This window comes from Melospiza georgiana, chromosome 4 (genome assembly GCF_028018845.1).
Source record: "Melospiza georgiana isolate bMelGeo1 chromosome 4, bMelGeo1.pri, whole genome shotgun sequence".
NCBI classification, from domain to species: Eukaryota; Metazoa; Chordata; class Aves; order Passeriformes; family Passerellidae; genus Melospiza; species Melospiza georgiana.
In genome coordinates this window covers 71,112,046-71,126,353 of record NC_080433.1, presented here as the reverse complement: position 1 = coordinate 71,126,353, position 14,308 = coordinate 71,112,046, and the positions used below count along the sequence as shown (strand labels likewise).

The 14,308-nt window shown below is 37.4% G+C and overlaps 1 protein-coding gene across 4 annotated transcripts in view; it reads left to right on the top strand.

The window, feature by feature from the left end:
* Positions 1 to 14,308, top strand: part of CACNA2D1 (calcium voltage-gated channel auxiliary subunit alpha2delta 1) — a 360,232-nt gene that overhangs the window by 67,954 nt on the left and 277,970 nt on the right. The window lies entirely within an intron of this gene.

The window sequence follows — 14,308 nt, the reverse complement described above, 5'->3', positions numbered from 1 at the left end:
AAGGTGCTTTTGCCAGCAGTCCCTTTCTTTTCTCTTCTCTAAGACACCAGACCCGGGTAATTGCTTTGGTTCCTACTGGCCAAACACATGGAGGGATTTGGATAAATTAATAAACATACTTCATTCAGAGTAGAACTATTAAAAATAGGTTTAAAGGATGGAAAAGCAGTCTGGATTTCCTTGGGCAATTACATATTCAAACAGGCTTGCAGATGACTCTGAATGTTTCATTTAAAGTGAAAGAGAGGAGAAATTGAGATTAATTCACCTACCTGTAGATGTCTACTCTGCTGGTTGTCCTAAGCTCATTTTTTTGTTCAATGAAATAAAACAGACACTCCTCAGTCAGGACTGACCTGACATTTTCTGAGTAAGACTTTAAAATGGGGTGAACTGTAGCTGAGAAGAACTTCTCTCTTTCTCAGCTGGAGAAGCCTCAAACCTAAATGTCTATATTGTGAGTGTGTGAAGCTGGGGGAGATGAGTCCCACCCAAAGAGTCCTTTTATCAGTGCAGTTTCATGCAGCTGAAGAATCAGTGTGAGTGAAGCTGCTGCTGCTGCCCTGAGGACTCTCCTTCTTTTTGCACAGTCTGTTGTCTGTGCATAGGTACCACAAGAGGTACCTGTTGTCCTGCCTTTGGTTCTCAGCAGAATTTCATTCTTGCAGTTCCCACTGTTTACCTAATGCATAATGTGCATCAGGTTTATCTGGGCCAAAGCTTCTCTAATTCCATCAAATTACTTGAAAATAGGTCCAATATTTTTCTTGTTTTCCTCAGTGTTTGTGTGGCATTCTGTGGACTTTGAAATACTGTTACAAAATACTGTAGGTCATTTGCAGACTTTGTGAATACAAAATTTTCCCCACCATTTTCCCTTCAACCCATATAAGTTTCATGTTTTTAAGTTATCACAGCAAAAGTTTATATTTTCTCAAGACACAAGATTAATGTAGGAGTTTTTATATGGGTTTGTGGTGGTTTGATCTTAAAATTTTAAGAAAATTAAATCATTATCTCATGCTTACTTAAAGAAATATTCCAGAACAGTTTTTTCTGTGAATGTGGAAGAAAGGTGCTACCTCACTTTAGGCAAGCACATGGTCACATTTTGAAAAGGGCAGTATGATTCAGTTTCCTGAGGTAAAAGAAGACTAAATTAGGAGAAGGATGATCCTTTGGTCCAGTAGGTCCTAACAGCTCAGATATTTATACTGAATTTTCTTCTTGCAATTATCCCAGATGTATATCAGAACTTTTGATTACTTCTGATTTTAAACATTCTTGTACATTTTTTTATACACAGATTTATTTTTATACACACATTATTTTATTATCTCCTACACCTGAGCTATTGATTTCTACTAAGATGATTTCTTCACCTTCTTTATATATTTCTCTTTCTGCTTTTTGCAAGGACTACCTTTATGCTGTCAGTTCATAAACTTTATGTCATGAGGCTGAATTATTTACCTGAAGTTTCAGTCTTCTTAAGTCTGAGGGTCACATTTTCTCTGAAATCAGGAGTGGAGTTGAATGCAACTGTTAGAATGACTGCACAGAGGTTTTACCACTGGGGCTAATATGAGTCAAAGTGTTAATTAAGACCTGAATCCTGAAAAGAGTGTGATGCAAGGGCATCAGGCATCCTCCAGTGATGCCATGAGGAAGGTGCCAGTGAATTACATCGACAGTGTTATTGTTCAGAGACTATCATACCTCAGGGATGTCATGGTTTCCTCTAAGCATGAGACGCAAACAACCTTTGGGCAAGGTTATAATAAACAAATATCAGTGATGAATTTTCTAATAATAAGTTGCCTTCCCTTGAGCCATAAGATCACCTTTAAATGAGAAATATCTCTTGCATTCTGACTTGTTTGTGTTTTCATGTAACTATGGGCTAGAAAAATCTCTAGCAATGAGAGAAAAAATTACCAGGTAAATGGGTACGAGTTTCTGCTTGACAGAAGCTTAAAACTGGTGGTTGAAATAGGTACCTAGCTGAGGAAGGAGAAAGGGGGAAACCCTGATCTGAACTCACAGGGCTCTCCTAGATTACTCTTACTAGGAAATGTAATGAATAGAACAAAAAATTAGAATGAAAAGAAAATGGAATATTTTCTAGCAAAGTGCAGTGGACAAAGTGAGTGGTATGAGTAGTAAGGAGGGAGACAGGTGACAGCCTCCTAGTGAAGCATGTCAAAGACTGTTTTACAGTGGAGCCTCTTGTTGAAATAGTGACCATTTCTTTTTTAGCTTTCTGCTCTTTAGTATTTTGTATTTGTCTGGCCTAACCCTACTGAACAACTTCTATTTAAATATAATGGATTCCCATATGCAAATAGTCCTGCAAGGAACAAGGAGTTGGGCTTGATGATTCCTATGAGTCCCTTCAAACTCAAGATATTCTGTAATTCTGCAATTTTATGATACTATGGAGAAGTTAATATTCTGTCTCTGTGTGCCTCTGTAAATGGTGGGTACAGATGAGCTGTGCTGCATTGCAGCCTGCATCCTCAGGCAGGTGGGTGGAGGTTTCACTGAAAATGTACCCTGCAATAACTATTGGCAAAACTCACAAAGCCTTTCCAGGGATACCAACAAAGAGATCCACAGGGCTGTCTGACACCCAAAATGTTCGTTTTTGCTGGACTTGGATTCAGTTTTAGCATTCCTATCTCATTCATGAGTGCATTAGATTTCTGGATATATGTAGACCAAGCTAATAGATCAGAGTCTTTTAATTCCAATGGAAAATTTGGAAGATACTAATACTTATTTGATAAGTATCATTAGAAACACTAAGTAGAGCTCCTGGCATTGTACTATATTTATAAAACATGATTTGAGGAGTTACAAATATTTCCTCATTGACTATAAAAAATTAAACCCTTTTAAAGTTATTAATATAAAAGATGGATTACTAATACTTTTTTATTACTATTGTAAAGTACTGTAGTAATCTTAAGATTTGCAAAGATCTTAATTTTTTTGTCATACTTTAAAATTAGAAAGGTGTATTTTAAATACTTCTGAGGCTTTGTTTACAGTTTATGCATTGCATCATAAGAGGAATTAAGTAAATTTAAAAATTTTGTTTATATAATACAATCAATGTTATATAAACAAATTTTGTTTATATAACGTATTGAGTGTATAAATAGTAATATTTTGTTCAGTGCTGCAGACCAATTTAAACATCAACTTCACTCCTATGTAGTATGAAGTTGGTAGCTGTGGAGCCCTTGGCCTTCCTCTGCCCATTGATCAGTATGTTTTAGGAAGCATCCTGAATTTTCTACAGTAGGCAAATCTGAAGTTTTACCACTTCTCCTTTTTGCTCAGATGTTTGAGTTGAAGATAGTGAGCAATTTGTACCTTTTAGGTAGAAGAAAATTGAAGAAAGAAAATTAAGAATAACAGATACCCAGTAACAGTCTTTTCAAGCCCAGACTGCAGAAGCTTTAGGGAAAAGGATCAAAACATCCTATTTCTTGCTTAGCTAAGATCCCTTTCTGCATTAGAAAATCATTTAATGTTTTACTGTTTGTGCAGTAGTTTGAAATTAATATTAATTATAATTTTATCCAAAAGTAGAATTTATGTATATTCCCCTGCAAGTCTTTTCCACAATAAAATGTTATTTCCACAAAAAAAAGAAAACCTCTTTCTGGAAAGATTCAATGTCAGGATATTCAACCCTATGTTGTACACTCACAGTGCATTTATTATCCATTACTGCCCACACTGTAAGGCAACAGCATAGCCATTAGTGTAAAGCAAACACTTAAGCTCCACTGAAATGTATTTCAGTGGAGAATGACAGTCATATTTTCCCTGCCAAATTCCTGCCTGTGATTTATTTGTTTTGCTTTGGGGTCATTTTAACTAACTCATGTTAAGGTGGCTCCAGGGAAGGCTCCAGTCAGGACCCTTGGCTCCTTGAGCTGTGTGCAGATAAAGATGGGTTCCATGCACATTTGCACCTTATTGCCTAGATTTCTTCAGACATCTCAACCAGAGGCATAATATCTTCACTGTAGCCTCCTTGCCTTGATTTCTTAAGAAAACCGAGGAAGCTGGGTTTCCATGGAAACTGAGGCACAGATTGTGCTCTAGGAGACAGGTTCCCTCGACGTGCTGTTGGGAAATGTCCAAGGTGCACAACTGTGTCCCTGAATGAGGAGCTCAGAATGTTTATCTGCTGGTTTAGATGCAATTTCAACACAGCTGTGCAAGTGTGTCCAAATCTCTCAGTATTTCCCTGCCTGCCTGAAATAAGGCTTCACTGTCTCACAATAAAACTGGGAAGCTTAAATGTGTTACAACATATTTTGAGGTTCCCAGGCAGAGATCCTGTGCACTTTAAATAGGGTTGGCAATTTTTGCGTATCCTGAAAGACCTATAAAAGTAAAATAAATTTTGTAGGTGTGCTTGATACTACTGTTTCTTGAAAGGTATCGTCAGTCTGGCTTGAGTTTTGTTTTGATATCTAAAACCAACATAGCATTCTCAAAACCGCTCTGGGACACTCACCTTCTGGTCTGCTAATCTTAAATTGCCTGTAGTAACAAGATAGCTTTCCATTCTTTAAAAATACTCTGTAGATAAATTTGAGTTCTCTACTCATTTAGCACAACTTTGGACAACATCTCTTGCTTTTGGGCTCTGTTACAACTCAGTCTCCTGAGCTCCACTAAGAATTCCATGAGGCCTAAATAGTCACATCTCATAGCTGAGTCCACCATTCCTGCATGCTAATCTAAAGTTTAGAGCTGATCAATCTGTGATGACCAGGTCTCTAAACTGCAAATATCTGTGAGTACACGTGGATACATATCTGGATATGGGCACACTTTAAAGGTGTGTTGAAATTCCTTCCTAGCTATACTCCAGTATCCTTTCCAGATGGTAAAAGCATTTTCTTTTATTCTCAGCCTGCGAGGGCTGAAGTCCTTGCCTGAAAATAAGGTCATTCTCATTGGTGTGGTTTGTATTTTCCTAAAGTTGGTGGCAATCTGTGCTTCTGACTTCCCTCCTTGCTTTGCAAACAGTGACACAGTAAATACTGTGATTTTGTCATGAGGAGACACTGATGGACAAGGTCTTGAGCTGATGGAGGATTCTGATGTTTTCTGTTCATTATTACATGTGTGTGTGATATCCCATAGAATCCACAGAGAGTTTTACCCTTGAGTTGTGGTCATATCAGAGGTTAATCTGGATAAAATGTCTTTGCCTTCCTCTCTCTCCAAGATCATTTTAAGAACAAAAGCCTTGTTGAGAATTGATTTGAAAACTGGTGTCAGTACAAAAAGAAGCATCACCTCTGTCTTGGTAGATATGCTGCTGTTCAATTTTTGACTTTCAGGTGTTTTTCTTCCTTTGACTCTGTCAGTTACAGACAATGTTAGACAATTTTATTGCAAAGGGCTGAAATTGGAGAAATTCAGAGAAGGAATATATATTGAACTGTGCTTAGTCTTCTAGCAAAAAGAGTTTTCCACATTTTGTTAGTATTTTTTATTAGTTCTATTAAATACTGAACATTATAAGGAAGCTGGCAGTGGACTGTGTATGCTGGGTTTGCCAAAATAATTTCAGGTATGATTTCTAAGAAGAGGAAGTCTGCAAAAATGCAGAAGAACAAATTAACTGGAGTAAATTATCAGTTCAAAAAATGAATAAAGTTTTGTCTATGCATATTTTTGTGTCATGCACAGAGGTTTTATGTTATTTTTAACTCTAATGTTTTAATTTTCCCCTTGAAATGGTTTGGCTGTGCTTATGTCTTTTCTTTAATATTTCAAAATATTTGATTAACTTTTAATTTCGAGCTGGGCGTTGCTCTTTAGCTATAGGAGAAGACTACACAAACTGTGTACCACCATCATAAAGCAAATGGCTTTAATTGCAGTGATCCTCCCAGAAAAATGCTTGCACTTTGGAAAAAATACAACTAAAATACACTTTCTTCTCTCTAAGGACTGTAAGAACATGCATGCCATGTGTTTTTTCATGACAATATGTCTTAGTTCTTTAACTTTTTTCTGTTACATATTTGGCAGAATTTTACAGTGTTAGGACTGCAGGTCTATTCACATGTTTACTTTTTATATCTCCATCAATTGTCCACATACTAAGTAGCTCACTGAGGTGGAAAATTTTTAAATTTTATTTCTGGATGCTTCTGTGAGTATTTAAAATAGACATTGTCATCTCCTTGTTGCAGCATGAGATTTAGATTTCAGTCTGTTGCTAGAGTTGGTCTAAATAGGATTTTCAGATATGGCAGGAACTTTGCAGGTGAGTTTAAGACTAATTGTTTGCTATTTTTGAAATTACCCTCGCTAGAATTTTGCACACCAGCAGAAAAAGTTTTACATATTCTCTTTCAGACTCCAGTACTGAATCTATTAGTCTGTATGAACATTGTTTAAATCTCCAGATGTAAATATGGGCTATTTTGAAAGTCATCTGTAGCTGCTGAAGCAAATATGGTTTGGAATGACAGCTAGTGAGACACAACACTTGTGAAGTCAAACATTTTTCAACTTGTCCACATGTCAGATGTTTGAATTTGTTTTTGCTTGTCTTGCCTTGAGTCTTTTTTTTTAACCAAAATCCAGGTTGTGTGGATGCAACATTATGCCTCAGAGGATAGATTCACATAACTCACATACCTTGCAAGGCAACATAAAAGTCTGGAAAAGTAAATCAGAGGGCTTGCAGTGAAAATTCCTACAAATATTGCCTGTTTACATGCTTTTCTTTTCACAGTTGACTTGATCTGCCTTCTGCAAATCTTGTATTCTTGTTGACAGATAGAGAGGGCGGTCATCCCTCATCATACCTCCCTATGCCCTCATAGATAGCCACAGGTAGTCATAATTTTGATTTCTGTGGCCCTGAACTCTACATAGTGCTGCAATGGCATCAAGTCTGCAGGCTTAGAGAGACACCTGCTGAATCTCCATCCTGCAGCACAGTGCATTGCATTTGGAGCTTTAACTGTGACAAAGAAAGCTAAAAAGTGCTTGTGGCAAATAATATTATTTAATGACTAGCTTCTCATTGTGACTTTTTTTCTCCTTATCCAGTAAATTGTCACTGTTAGCATAGTTTTGTTTTGCATTCTCATTTCATGTGGAGAAAAATATGGCGCACTGGCAGGTTTAGCAGATCTCTCCCACTTAGATCCCTTTATGTATTCACTTGCACAAATTCACTTACAAACTAAATGGCCATGGTTAATTTTGCAGAAGTTGTGTTGCAGATTTTTTTGTTGCAGATTTTTTTTTACTCCCATTGAGAGATTCTTCTTAAGTGTTTTACAAGCAGGTTTCTTCGTCTAGGTTTATGGATACTGAAATTTCGTTTGTGAAAGATGTTCTGCAGGTTCATGGCCTCATTTATGCCAGCATCACCCTGAGATGGGAGTTTGACTGTGGAAGGTGAAATACTGCCCAAACAAGTCTTGGTTTCTTTTGGTTTTAAAGTTTCTTTTTCAGCTTTGGAGACTCAATATTGAAAATAAAACAATGTACCCAAACATCTGTAGTTCTTTTTCTTGGATTTGTTCCAAGAGTTTCTGTCTCCAGGGCCTTGCTAGCCTTCTTACCCTCAGGCAGCTTCTTCTCCTGAAGTTATTTCTGTTTTCCTTGTATGACCTTCTGGCTGATAGGCAAAGAGATGTTTTCTTCCTTATTTCTTGCTCTGATGCCTTCCATTCAGATCATGGCCAAAAAACACACTGATGGTTTTTCTCTGTGGCTGGTTGAAAATTTTACAGAACAGTGGTTTTCCACACTAAACCACATTTTTCAAAATATAATATTACATAGAGGTAGTTTATTTTGTAAGTGTTGGCTTCCATACCCTTATGCTCTCTAGTCAACCCTCTCAAGATTCCTTATTTTTTCTACAGTCACTAAATTTACATTTTCAACCAGAATAAAATCAAATTCAAAAGTTTTTAAATCCTCTGTGAAATGAAAATTCCACTTAATTTCTGAAAGCTCTGTTAAACATGGAGAAGAATGAAGTGCAAGTGTTCCTTTCAGAGATGGAAACCTGCACACACACATTATACACAAACTGTGGTACAATAGCTGTGTGTTGTACACAACCCCAAGCCTGCATTCTGCCTTTTAACCTCCCAGACTGGGTTAAATCTGTGACTCTAACTTCTGTCCTCTTTCAGAATATTTGCTTTAAGGGCGTTGATACCTGCCTCTATGCATGATTCCAGTATTTGTCCCAGTGGAACTTTTTGTACCCTTTTATCATCTTTCCACATTCTGCATATTAAAAGTTCAGATTAGATTGTGTTGCTGTCACATCACACTAACCTGTGCTGAATTGTTCACCCCATTCAACTTAAATACTTTCCAGGGTACCTGTGTCTGAGCCAGTGATTTTAAAATATGCTACAAAATCTGTGCATTCCTTGGTTAGAGAGTTTTAGTAAAAGTTGTCAAAACATTTGGATTGTAATTCAGTTCAATTTTCCCTTCAGAGTGCAGAATTAAAGCACAAATGCAAAACAAAAGCTGTGTTGTTTAAAATGGATCCCTTCCTAATTGTTTATATGCATGTCATGATAAAAAGCTCAAATGTTATTTCCCACCTTTTCTTGATCAAGTTTTTAGTGCCACTGAGCTGAGTGTAATAATTGTTACTGTGGCACCAGAGTAAGATTGAATTTAGAAATGCCAGTTTTGACTGATGAAGTATGTAAAAGCATCAGACTTTCGACTTCAGTAAAACTTGATGCAATAAAAAAACCTATTGAATTGCATAATGAACATCAGAATCCGTACTTTGCACAAGAAAAATATAAATCCTCACTTTTGCATTGGTTTCTGGTCATATAATTTAATAAATTGGCATTCAAGAATGAGTAAAAACAATAGTATAAACAAGTATAAATAGTATAAAAAAGTATATAAAATAGTATAAAAAAAGTGTAAACAATATGTTCTTTCAAACAGGCTTCCTCATATATTTTTTTATCCTTTCTGTAAATGCTAGTGTTTTCTGAGTGTGGTGGTACCTATCTGCAGCATGGCCATAGTGCTTATTCTCTAGCTGCAGTATCCTTAAATGCAGTTGGGTCTGGATAGCAGTATGCTCAGTAGTGTAATACATTTCTTGGAATATTTGAGTTTTTCTTCAAGCATTTTGGTAGCACACTTTGTGCCAGTATTTCAGGAGCATGGTTAACTGGACCCCTCAGAAAAGAGTGCAGGTAAATCTGGGGCTCTTCTTAGGGAGCTCTAAAGGGATTAGATCAATTGTTTCCAATGCTTGGACACAGCTTGCTACAGTTAGTTAAGAGGAAATACTGAACTTCATGAAAGTATGAAGCTCTTTCATGGAGTGTGTTCACCTGGCATCTTTCTGTCATGTTTTTCTTCCTTATCAGTTTAAGGTGTCCACCCATCACCTCTCTCACACCTTTTGGGCTTTGTAGTGAAATTTCCATGTTAAAACTTTCCTTAAGAGAGCTCCTGTCAGCTTTCTTTGCAACACTGACTTTTGATGTAGTTGTTAGTACAAAAGGCAAAAATTCCACAGGAACCCAGCATGTTCTTTGTACCAGAAGTCTCTGTGGCAAAACTTGGAAAGCAGAATATGCTGAGGGAAAGCATCAACTGTTTTTTGCGATTTTCTAAAAGTCTAATTTTCTGTGATCCAACTGTGAATTTGCTGATAAACAAATGTTCAACTTCAAAAAGCTTTATTAATCAGTAAAAGCTGAGGTACTCCATATGTGTTTCATGTTAATCCTTTTGTTGGATTAAAAGATTGTCTTTGATGGGGAAGCTTCAAGAAACAAGGTGATGACACATTTTATCATGTGTCAATGTGATGAAGATGTGATGAAGGTTTCTTCAAAGTCCAAGGACTACCCAGGAATATTTTTTACCCCTTTTTATGAAGTTACTTAACAGAATCAAATAGATGTTCTTCAACTCCTAAAGAGATCAGATTTATTATATATTGTGATTTGATTTGTGAATTTGCACGGAGCTGGAAGGGATCCTCAGTGGACTCTATGAATGTGTTCACTCCTATCTCTTCCTACAGCACAGTGGGACAGGAGACTCTTTGCATGAGCTCCAAAAGCTGAAAAGTCTCCCATGCATGCTTGATTTTAACACAGCTGACTGTCCTTGGGGAGTCACCTAGGTCCACATTCCACCTTTGGCATTTGGACATACGAGGAGCACAGCTGAAGGACAGATATATATGTGCTAAGCACAAGATGTCTTACATGGATGAAACTGAAATCCTCTGTCTGGAGCATTGCATTTGGGTCAGTGCTGCAAGATGACACTTCAGTTTCTTTAGGATCAGAGACTGAAATTTTCTGCTTAGGATTGGTAGCTGCAGAGATCGTGTGTGTGTGGTTTTTTTTGTTTTTTTTTTTTTTCTTTGGTTGTTGTTTTGGTCAGAGGTTTTTTTGGTAGTTTTTCTTTTTTATATGTTTGAAAGAGGATTCTATAACTCAAAGGCTGTTTAAGGAATCCGGGATCTGAGATGAAATTTATCTTCAGTCTAAGAAAGTTTATATTTGTCCTCCTAAATGACTTCTCTTTTACAAGTTAGATGGAATGAAAATGCCCTGCTTGTCCTTGGTTATTCCTTCATCCTCCCAGTGCTGAGCCAGTGAGAGGAATGGAGGATTCACAAAACAAGAAGGCAGGGTAGACCAGAATTGCTTGGATCTTAGTTTTTACAGCCCTCAGTTATGAGAGTAAAATATTTTCCCGTTGGTCTTGTATTGTTTCAGTCATGACTATCTTCTTTATATTGCAGGGTGCTTCAAAGAAGGATGGCAGTGGGTCAGGAGGGGTGTGAGGCAGAGCACCTCAGTGTTAGGCACTGCAGATGGGTACTTGGAGCATGAGGAACTGCTCTTGCACTTCTGCCAATGCCCAAAAATCAGGAATGCAGTTAACCTAGGGAAGCCTCTGCTCAGCTTCTTTCAACCTTTGATGTTAGGTTTCCTCTAAGTAATGTTTGGGGCTTTTGTAGGCCACCTTCTCCTTATTCTTGTTCTGATATCTTAATTTCTATTTTAAAAAAATATTTAATTCTTTCCCTTTATAAATTATGTATTTTATGTCTTTCACACTGTATTTACAAAATTCTGCTAATATTTTGCAAACACAAAGCCAGTCAATTTCTTATTTGAAGTTGATGGATGTGATCTTTTTCAAACAAAACTCCTGTCAGTAGAAGGTGTAGAGCACAAGTTCTCAAGAGGGGGGGAAATGAATACCCAAGTATGTTTCAAAGGTTTGCATTAGATTGTGACTGTCAAAGAAATTAACTTTTATTTAATATTAATTTTTTAATTTCTTAAGAATCAATATTGATTTGAAACTAATCTCACAAACAGAAATAATTTAAAAGCCACTGCTGTTAGGTGATTATGGAATATAGCAAAAAAAAAAAAAGTGTGATGATATGTAGTTTAGTTATGAGAAAATACAAATTTTTGTAATTTTGTTTAATAGCTCTTTTATGGTCTGTGTCTTGCATAAAAAGCAGTTTAAATTTCTAGTGGGATTTTGGGTGTTTTGGTTGGTTTGTTTGCCCCTTTTTCTTTTCCTTGTCTTTCTGGAGTCCATTATCTCCAAACTGAAAGAAATACATTGTCAGAGATTTTATCACCTTGCCTATGTTTAGTTAACAGTGACATCATTAACCTATTTCAAGGCTGCTTTTCCTAATAACAAGAGAAGTTCTGCTAATCTTTAGGTTCAATTTACCCTGAAACAAATACTACTTTTTTATAGAATTGTTTGGGGATTTAATTTATTTTCAATTCACTTTTTCTTATTAAAACTTCAATCACCCTCCACTTGATTGTAATTAAAACTGCCCCTAGGCAATAAATTTTGTTCTATGAAAATATGACAGGTATAATTATGGAAAAGTCTACTTGTTCATGTATTGCTCCTTTTCATTTGGTGTTCAAATAAGTGATGAAGTAATTAGATTTTTTTTCCCCTTCAAATATCAGAACAAAAAAGAGCTACATAATTTATACTTTTCCTTGAGCCTGGGTTCATAATGCCCACTCCTCATTCCTTGAATTCTGAAATTATCTTCAGACCAAAGATAGGAAGTTCTTGGTTTGCATCCTCTTGAAATAGTAGAGGGAAGATGTTTCTGTGCAGCTGTGGGCTTACAAGAGCAGGGTGGAGAAGAGTGAGGGCATTTGGGTTCAGTTCTGGAGTTTGGCAGGTCCAGTGAGGATGACCGTGGTGTTCCCCTCTAGATTCTTCCATTAACACCTTCATTACATTCACCTCTGACATTTCTGAGGAAAAAAAATATGTCTTTCTTACCATTCAGTTAACAAAACTGAAATTGATCAGTGGCTATGTTTCAAGGGTATTTCTTTATTTTTGTGGCGCAATCTGTTGCAGAAGTCAGTAAGGTTGCGCTTGGTCGTGAAGGGGATTTTTTCCCCACCAAGAAGCTAGCAGGGCGTGTTTGCCAAAACTGAAAAGGTGAAGAAGATCCTTTAGGTCTTGCCCTCTTGTGCAGAAAGCCCTTACATAATCCTTCAGCTTCAGCTGCTGCCTGCACGCTGGCGATGGCCGCGTTCCTGCTCCTCGACGCGTTACGCCGTCTCCAAGTTGGTTTGTGTTACAGCAGCCGTGACTCACTGCTGCTCAGTCCCCTGGAAAGCACTAACCAGACAGGCTCTGCTGCTAAATTCAGAGGCTATTCCCCGAGAGCCTTCCCTGAGTCAGAGCAGCGAGCAGTGATTTTGTTTTTGCTGGATGTGTTTGGGCGGATGGTGCGGGAGTGGGCGGCGGTAACGCGCTCGTTGCTGGGCAGGCAGTGAGCAATCTCCCTTGGTGTTTGTTGTGCCATTTCCCTCCTCCTTCCCCCCCTTTTTTTTTCTTTATTGTAAAGGTTTACACGTACTCTGGAGTTGTCAGGATGTATTTATGTTTTACCAGGTGTTTAAAAAAATTAATGTGAATGAACAGAAAATGCTAGAGGAGCATGTTTACCTGCTCCCAAGGTGATAAAAGCAGATTGAGTTGAAATCCTAGGGGTGAGTATTTTCAGGTCAATTTCAAATAGAATCAACCTTTAGCAACATAGAATATACTGACGTGAGTAAACCATGTGGTCCCACCAGGCATTTCCTCAGCATTTCCAATCCCTCTTCTCTTCCACAGCATTGATGACATGCCAGATTTCCCACTGGCTCAACAGAGCTGTCCTTCCCTTCTGGCCCCTCAATTATCCTTCCTCCCCCTGCTTCCCTCCCCAAGGCCTGCATGCATCCTAAGGGTATTCCTTTCATAACCAGTGGAGGAAAATGGAAGTCAAAGGGCTAGAGCATGGCATTTTGTAATTCTAGGGACAGTATTTCATATCATGACACCTTTCATGGGCATCAGTTCTATGTAAAAAAATAGCATTATATCCAAATGTAATGTAATATTAGGTAAAAATATGTGTATAGAATGAAAGTAAAATAAATTCAATTTTAAGGTTATAATCTGAAAAAAAATTCATTAATTTATTGCTATTTTTCTCCCACAGTAGAAATCCAGACTGTGTCATTTTACCCTCAGTTATTATTTTTTGTATCTTCTGGTTTTTCTGTATATTTTCCCTGTACTCTGCATATTACAACCTCAAATCTTCATTTTCAAAATGCATCTTATTTTCAGGCTTGTCAGATTGTCTGTACCTAAACTGAACAAGTGGTTCAGATTTTTATACATATCACAGAATCACAGAAATAGCTAAGTTAGAAGGGACCAATGAGGATCATACAGTCCAGCTCCCAGCCCTGCACAGGACTATTCCCCAAGAGTCACACCATGGGCCTTAGAGTATTCAAATGCTTCTTGTTCTCTACCAGGACTGGTGCTGTGACACACTCACATTCTTTAGAGCAGGTTTGAGCTTTGAAGGATTGCAAAAATTGCTATAATATAGCTCATCAGATATGTGCTTCTCTTAGCTTCATCACAAGACAATACTGTGCTTGTTTTTTCCCAGTTGGTGGAGATTTTTTTTTTTTTTTGGTCTCAATGTTTAGTAGCACTGTGCATAGTTTCATGAATTACTGGTAAAAGTCTTGGCTATGCTGTTTAATTGAAATACTTCTGTTAAAACATCCTCGTTGTGGTCTCAGCTGTAACTACATCTGCATCAACTATTGGCCACGGATTGGAATTTCCAGGAAGGATGGAAAGGGGGCAGAGATGTGGGAACAAGATGTGCTTTTGCAGAATGCTCTGATTTATTATTTAG